General features: G+C 42.9%; 1 pseudogene; it reads left to right on the top strand.

The window, feature by feature from the left end:
* The first annotated feature begins 3,429 nt into the window (after positions 1–3,429).
* Positions 3,430–3,951, top strand: LOC129539936 (glycine cleavage system H protein, mitochondrial pseudogene; annotated as a pseudogene).
* The last annotated feature ends 4,987 nt before the right edge of the window (positions 3,952–8,938 follow it).

Raw genomic sequence — 8,938 nt, 5'->3', positions numbered from 1 at the left:
CCCATCAGGTTGGCAAAAAATCAAAAGCTGACGATTACACTCTGTTGGCAAGAATGTGGGGGAACTCGGGCACTATCCTACATTGCATCCTCACTGGGAATACAAAATGGTATAACCCCTATGGAGAAGAACTTGGCAATATCCAACAAATATATTCGCATTTACACTTCGACATGCCAATCTCACGTCTGGGCATTAACCCTGAAGATACAACTCCAATAATCGAAAAAAATTATTTTGTGCACAAGGTTATTCACCACAGTGTTATTTGCAGTTGCAAAATATTGGAAGCTAAATATCTGAGCATAAATGATTGGTTAAATAAGCTATGATAATTCTTCATGACGAGCACTTCTTAACTGTCAAGAAGGAACAGGAACATATCTATGAATTGATACAGAGCTATTTCCAAGAGACATTCTTAAATGAAAAAGCCAAACTGCAAAAGGGCCTATGTAGAGCCTACCTATTGTGCCAAAGGAAAAAATAAGAAAACATACATATATCTACCAACCTATCCAAAAATAAACTTGGAGAGGTGAAAAAATAAAGTTAGTTGCCTCCAAGGAGTTGGGAGTAAGGGGGATAAGGTAGAAGTTCATTGGAAGGACTGATGCTAAAGCTGAAACTCCAATACTTTGGCCACCTCATGCGACGAGTTGACTCACTGGAAAAGACTCTGATGCTGGGAGGGATTGCGGGCAGGAGAAGAAGGGGACGACAGAGAATGAGATGGCTGGATGGCATCACCGACTTGAAGGACATGAGTTTGAGTGAACTCCGGGAGTTGGTGATGGACAGGGAGGCCTGGCGTGCTGTGATTCATGGGGTCGCAAAGAGTCGGACACGACTGAGCGACTGAACTGAACTGAATACAGAATAGAGAATACCTTTTTATCTAGTGCTGACTTCTGTTACATGATCAAAAAGTAAAATCAACAAGAAAGGGAACAGGGTGATAAAACTGAAAGCAAACAAAATAAATGATTGTTGTTGTTATTCAATTGCTAAGTCATGTCCAACTTTTTGCAACCCTGTGGACGGCAGCAACCCAGGCTTCCCTATCCTTTGCTATCTCTAGGAGTTTGCTCAAATTCACGTCCACTGAGTCGGTGATGCTATCTAGCCATTTCATCCTCTGCTGCCCTCCTCTCCTTTTGCCTTCAGTCTGTCCTAGCATCAGGGTCTTTTCCAATTAGCCAGCTCTTCACATCAGGTGGCCAAGGTATTGAGCTTCAACTTCAGCAGATGTGTATGTACATGAATATATTTCCTAGCTTTGTCCACAGAAAAGGCCTATAAGCACAGACACCCAAGTAGCAATGGTCATGACCTAGTGCCCACTCTTGCTCTTAATACTGTTCCCTACTGAAAAGAAGTGGAGTCCTTGGAGAAATAACTGGTTCCAGAGCTGGGGTAGGATGCGCACAAGGTGAGCCATGAGTATCACCTTTGTGGCAGAAATGAAGGAAGTAGTCAAAAATATGATGGAGCATGTCTCAGGGAGACTTTCCTTCTGAGTCTTTTAGGGAAGGAAAGCACAGGTTACTGTGTATGAGATCTAATGGGAACTGATTGTAGGATCTTTTTAACCTTCATGGAAATGGTATAAGACAGACCAAAACTTTCCTTCCTGTAAGAGTCAGGGATTTGGGTGACCATTAATGAAAGCTGTTACCTTGATTTAGGGGAGGGACAGCAAACGGATGGGGCAGGGCCAGAGTAGGGGAACAAGAAAACAAATGTAAAACAAAGGCCACAATAGAAAAGTTGGATATTGCTGTGGCTAAAATGAGATAAACTGCTCTCTGAGAATGAAGAAGGTTGTGATAGAGGAAAATTGCATCTCTGCAGACCTTATCCTTTCAGTGATGTATTTGCTAGAAATTTAAAGTACACACCACATTTGCAAATTGTTGCTCCTTCATGTGAAGATACGTGTTTTTTGTCCAACAGTGGTTGGCAGAAGATGAATGAGTCATTTCCCTGGGGCTACGAGAGACTAAATCTGGGCACAGGCAGGACTGCTGCAGGGCCTAGTTGACAAAATGAAGAACAAGGCTGGAAAATTGGTCCAGCAGCATGAGAGCACTAGGCAGCTTGACCCCATCAACTGGCATCTCTCGGTGGATTCTGCAGGCTCCTCTCACTGAACTCGGGAGCAGTGGCTACTGGTTGATCTCAGAAGTTGCACAGCAACTGTGGCTAACCAACCAATTTGCCACATCGCTTTGGTTTTCTTTGGGATTAACATTTTGAGGGAGGGGCCTAAGAGGAAATTTTTGCAGGGAAGGAGGGAAATCAAGGTTCTTGCTGAAACAGTTGTGAATAGTAATATAAACTCTGAGTTATTGATTGGCTGCTGCTGCTAAGTCACTTCAGTCGTGTCCGACTCTGTGTGACCCCATAGACGGCAGCCCACCAGGCTCCCCCGTCCCTGGGATTCTCCAGGCAAGAACACTGGAGTGGGTTGCCATTTCCTTCTCCAATGCGTGAAAGTGAAAAGTGAAAGTGAAGTCGCTCAGTCGTGTCCGACCCTTAGCGACCCCATGGACTGCAGCCTACCAGGCTCCTCCATCCATGGGATTTTCTAGGCAAGAGTACTGGAGTGGCTTGCCATTGTCTTCTTCTATTGATTGGCAGGGAAATGTTATTTCTATCCAAAGGGAAATGTTATTTCTATCCAAACCTAAGCCAGGGTCATTGAGTTATATCTTATAAAAGAAATTAAAGGAAGAACATCGAGGGTTCCATGAGGCTACGTCTAGTAGGACCCTGGACATGCATACATGCCTCTCTGACACAGCCAGGCTGATCTCATGCTGAGAACTGTGGGCATCATGAAAGGCACTTGCTCTGCGTGGAACACTGTGGGCAGATGGATTTCCACCCAGCTTGCTGCATAATTTTAGGTGTCCATTGTTCTCTGAAGCATGGGACAGCTGTCCCTCATGAATGTGACAGGAAATAGTGACCCTTCCAATCCATATTCACCCTCAGAGGTAATGATTTGAATCAGGATGTGTGAGCATCAGAGTCACTTAGTGAAAAGAACACCAACTCTGGAGTTCAAACTCCAGCTATACCGCTTGGTTTTATGACCTTCAGAAAGTTAATTAACTTCTTTGATCCTCAGTTTCCTCTGCTGTAAAGGTCTCTTCTTGCCCTTTTTTCATGATGATTACAGACCATATAGATAAAGTATTTAGCCCCCTGGCTGGCACATGGCAATAAATGGTAGCCATAATGATTATTACTCCAATCAAGTCTAAGAAGAACTGAAGAGCAGGAGCATATTAAAAACGATAACACCTATAATTTTATTTAATCTATAAAATATCTCTACGAGGCTAGGACTATTGACACCATCAGCCTTTTACAAAAGAAGAAACTAGGGCTTTAAAAGTTGGCATAGGGACCCGTGCCAATATGGCGCGGCGCGCGGTGCGGAGCGAGCGGGCCGCGGTCGGCAGCCTGCGCGCCCTCTCGGCACCCAGCGCGCGCTGCTCGCCGCCGCCCTGGGGCCTGCGGGCGGGTGCCCTCCGGGCGCTGGGCAGCGGCCCTGCTCTGCTGTCGGTGCGGAAATGCACAGAAAAACACGAATGGGTAAAAACAGAAAACGGTGTTGGAACAGTGGGAATCAGCAATTTTGCACAGGAAGCTTTGGGAGATGTTGTTTACTGTAGTCTGCCTGAAGTTGGGACAAAGTTGAACAAACAAGAGGAGTTTGGTGCGTTGGAAAGTGTGAAAGCTGCTAGTGAACTCTATTCTCCTCTATCAGGAGAAGTAACTGAAATTAATAAAGCTCTAGCAGAAAATCCAGGACTTGTCAACAAGTCTTGTTATGAAGATGGTTGGCTGATCAAGATGACTTTCAGTAACCCTTCAGAACTAGATGAACTAATGAGTGAAGAAGCATATGAGAAATACATAAAATCTATCGAGGAGTGAAAATGGAACCCCTAAATAAACTACTTTGAAACAACTTAATCTAGCATAGTTGTCTTAAATTAGTGGTGGATAGATATTTAAAAGAAACTACAACAATGTGTCCTGAAGAAAATACCCCATAACTTTCTAATGACCAGATAAACGCTGTGCATCTTTCCCACAGCATCCTGTGATTTTTAGGCTAGGCTCCAGTTATGATATTCAGAATTCCTGAAATTATCGCTGGTAAAACTAATTACAAAAATTATGTAATTCAAGGATAACATGGTTATCTTGTACCTTATATGACGTTGTAACTTGCTTATCTTGTTGTAACTTATGTATCTTTGGCTTTGGGTCAAAATGATCTTCTCCCTAGAAATAACTGCTAGTGGAGAAAAGTTTGTTATATAGTGTCCAATGAAGAATATTACTATCTTAATTTTGCAATATACTGTGTTTGCTGGTGCTATTTTTATACAGTGAAGCAACAGCTCTGCAGGAAAATAAACAATTTAATAATAAAATATTCAACTTTTTAAAAAAAAAGTTGGCATAGGGACATCTATGGTGGTACAGTGGATAAGAAGTGTACGTGTGTGTGTGTCTGTCAGTCGCTCAGTCATCACGTGCCTTGGAGCAACTCAGGCTGTGCACCATAATGAATGAGCGTGCAGGCTGCAACCACTGAAGCCTGTGCACCCTAGAGCCTGTGCCCCCCACAAGGCAGGCCGCCGCAGAGAAACCTGCGAATCGCATCGAAGAGCGGCCACAGTTCGCTGCAAACCCACGGAAAGCGACAAAGGTTCAGTTCAGTTCAGTTCAGTCGCTCAGTCGTGTCCGACTCTCCGCGACCCCATGAATCACAGCACACCAGGCCTCCCTGTCCATCAGGTTCAGTGCAGCCAAAAATAAAGAAATAAACAGAATTCTAAAGAAAAAAATAAATTTAAAAGGTGGCATAAATTTTTCAAGGCCACATGATTAGTAAACTGAAAAACTGAGATCTAAATGCAGCTCTGTCTTCCTCCAGAGTCTATGTTCTTAACCATCAATCTCTGGATAACACACTGGCCTCAGGGTTAGACGCTGGAAACACTATAATCATAAGAACCATTTATGTTGATCACTAAACCGCTTCTGGATATCCAGAAACTTTCAGGTGGCTGGAGTGGAGGTAAACTCAACTCAAAGTCCAGAAAAAAGGCACCCAGGAACACCGTGACAACAACAGAAGCATTACATGAATGTTCAATGTCTATGGAATTTACAGAAGAATTCTATGGAATTCACAGATGCTATGGAATCTTGTGGTCACTAAAATTGTTTCGTGATAGGAGAAACAAAAATCCAAATTCGTGAACTGTACTTGATTGAGTACATTTTGAAAAGTAGGTAGTGACTTGGTTTTTTAATTAAGATAAGCATACAAAAGAACACTGGTGGGAACTCTTTAGGAACTACACTATAGTTAATAACATGTTTTCAAAAATGACGATGAAGGAGTGAATATAGACCCCAGGGTACAAAAAACATGCTGGTATCTTAAAGCAAACATTGCCAGGTGCTTTCAATTCCTCTGAGAACAGGGCCCTGAATGATAACCATCCCAGAGAGCTCATCCAGACACAGTTTACAGCACCCCTCCCCCATCACGCTAATCCTCAGGAATGCCTTCAAAGTCAGTGGGAAATCAGTGCTTCACAGAAGGAGCTGTACATCTTAGCCTCTTCTAAGATTAAGACAATATCCACTTGGGCATATTACAATCAACATATTCAATATTTTCTTTGTAACCGGAGAGCAGTCAGATATTTCTCACACCCAAGCTTAATTCCAGACTCCCCAAAACTGGTTGCCGAGTTGGCAGGCAAAACGCTCCATCTTGATGATGCACCTAGAATTAATTGTCCCTGTTGTAACCTACTTAATCCTTGGATTCACCGCCACCAGAGTAATTCCATCATTATATTCTTACTGTTAGACCTGCACTTCACTTCAAACACTGCCCAAACCCCACCCCTGCCTCCCCAGCCCAATGCAGTTTCTCCTGACCCCTAATATTCTTGAGGTTGGTCTTCTGGTATAAACACCAATAAAGTGAATTCCTTACTCCTTTTCCCATAACAGTTCTATGCTCAAGCTGAGATATCTGTTGGTAATGCCATTGCCACCTGATCTGATGGCAAATATTTACCTTTTAAGCTTGTCCTGATTGCCCTCCAAGAAGGTGAGCTAACATAAATCATAATGAAATGATTGTTATTTTGACATTCACTTTTAGGCAATTTGTTATACAGTAATAGATAATAAGACCACATGCACATAGTATATACTACCAGTGTGTGAACATATATAGGTAGCAAAAGTATAAACTAGTACACAGTAACAGTAAAGATTGAATTCAGGGTATCACTCTGGTATAGTTGTTTGCTTTTGCTATGTAGAGCAGTGGTACTTAATTTGTTGTTGTTTTGTTTTATTTGACAAGTAAATACAGATAATGCAGATGATATATAGCATTTACTTACAGGTCAGTTTCTCTTACTCGGTTCAGTTCAGTTCAGTCGCTCAGTCGTGTCCAACTCTTTGCGACCCCAAGAATCACAGCACGCCAGGCCTCCCTGTCCATCACCAACTCCTGGAGTTCACTCAAACTCATGTCCATCGAGTCGGTGATGCCATCCAGCCATCTCATTCTCTGTCGTCCCCTTCTCCTCCCGCCCCCAATCCCTCCCAGCATCAGAGTCTTTTCCAGTGAGTCAACTCGTCACATGAGGTGGCCAAAGTATTGGAGTTTCAGCTTTAGCATCAGTCCTTCCAATGAACACTCAGGACTGATCTCCTTTAGAATGGACTACACATGCACAAATATCCACTGGTGGCCACTGTCAATGAATGTGGTCATGCAACGCCCATCAGGAGCAGATCCAGGATTTGTGGGGTCTAGTTCAGTTCAGTTCAGTTCAGTCGCTCAGTCGTGTCCAACTCTTTGTGAACCCATGAATCACAGCACGCCAGGCCTCCCTGTCCATCACCAACTCCCGGAGTTCACTCAAACTTATGTCCACAGAGTCAGTGATGCCATCCAGCCATCTCATTCTCTGTCGTCCCCTTCTCCTCCCGCCCCCAACATTTCCCAGCATCAGACTCTTTTCCAGTGAGTCAACCCATCGCATGAGGTGGCCAAAGTACTGCAGTTTCAGCTTTAGCATCAGTCCTTCCAATGAACACCCAGGATTGATCTCCTTTAGAATGGACTGGTTGGATCTCCTTGCAGGACAAGGGACTCTCAAGAGTCTAAAGCATCTGTAAATTTGAAGAATTTTTTTAAGACAAATTATGAGTCAAAATTAGATTTGAAAGTAAATATTTTTTAAAGTGGGCCATTTTGAATCTTTACTGAGTTTGTTAGAATATTGCTTCTGTTTTAGGTTTCTCGTTTTTTGGTCGCAAGGCATGTGGGATCTTTGTTCCCGGCCAGAGATTGAACCCACACCCCCTGCATTGGAAGGTGAATTCTTAGCCACTGGATCACCAGGGAAGTCTCAGGAAGTAAATATTTATTTAGAATGAGAAAAGGAATCCCAAGAAATCACAAATTTTTTAAAGTTCACATTTTACAAATATACAGAATAATTATATATTTATTGATTAACCTCATGTCATACATCCCATGGACTTCCCAGGTGGCACTAGTGGTAAAGAACTTGCCTGCCAATGCAGGAGACTTAAGAGATGCAGGTTCATTCCCTGGGTTGGAAAGATCCCTTGGAGGAGGAAATGGCAACCCACTCTAGTTTTCTTGCCTGGAGAATCCCATGGACAGAGGAGCCTGATGGACTATGTACTATAGGTTGCAAAGAGTTGGACGTGACTGAAGTGACTTAGCATGTACGTATACATCTCATACTTTCTTTCTGACATTTTTGGCTGCACAGTCTTTTGATTGGCTTTTCATATTATATGACTTGGGGTATCATTTTATGAAGAGAAAATAATAAGACAATTAAATTTCCCTCTAGCAGAGTTAATAAAATTTCATTTATTGATAGGTTAGAAAAGTCTCTTTCAGCTTCATAATATTTTATTGCTGGTATGTAAATTTTTAGGATTACTGTCAAATTTGGGAAAATCTGTCAGGTCTCTTTCACGTAGGAGCTTCAGATTTCAGGGCATATCAAGTTTTGTTTTCAGCAACGAATTTCAAATACTCTTCTAACTGAAAATGCATGGGGTGTTTATAACTGTATGTGCTGCCTTTTGCAATAGTCTTAACAGGAGAGAAATTCCATTTTTCATCATCACTGATGAGGACAAAATCCTCTTTTTACAATTTTACCCATCTAGTGGTTGGAAGAATTTTCCAGAGATTAGTTTTTGGCTCAAGACTTCTCAACATTGCTTTTCCTCTGCTCCCCACATACATACTGCTGATGCTGGGCATGTAGAACACCTTAACTCCTGACCTGGCATGTGTTTCTGTCACCTTTGAGCCTGAGAACAGGAACAGAGAGACAAAGGGTACACGTGATCTGTTCTGCCCCTTTTGGGCTTATGTCAAGAAGTCAATGTTAAACAGAAACCAGAGGGATTTTGGGTCCTCCCCCCTACTCAGTACTCAGGGAGTGAACTCATCCGCTGAGTGGCCTTGCTCCTTCACGAAATGGTCATAACAGATTAAAACTGATGGTGCAGAACTTCCCAGATGGTCTAGTTGTTAAAACTCCAAGTTTCTACTGCAGGGGACTAGAGTTCAATCCCAGGTCAGAGAAGTAAGATCCTGCATACTGCATGGTGCAGCCACAGGAATAAATTAAGATAAAAACGATGGACATGGAGCTAGGTGGAAACAAGGCTTGGTAATTCCTTCTCAGCCTCCTTTGGTTGGAGCCTAGCCATCTCCACGTACACCAGGGAGGACTAGGAAGGCAGCTGAGTTGGGAGCCAGAGGTCATCGTTTGTGAGCACAGCAGGTTCAGCTTAAGCTAGGAATCAGATGGAGGTT

The sequence above is a fragment of the Moschus berezovskii genome, chromosome 11, assembly GCF_049115385.1.
Source record: "Moschus berezovskii isolate FMDL1 chromosome 11, NW_MosBer_1.0, whole genome shotgun sequence".
NCBI lineage: Eukaryota > Metazoa > Chordata > Mammalia > Artiodactyla > Moschidae > Moschus > Moschus berezovskii.
Note: the sequence above shows the minus strand (reverse complement) of the source record. Positions and strands in the feature narration are given on the sequence as shown.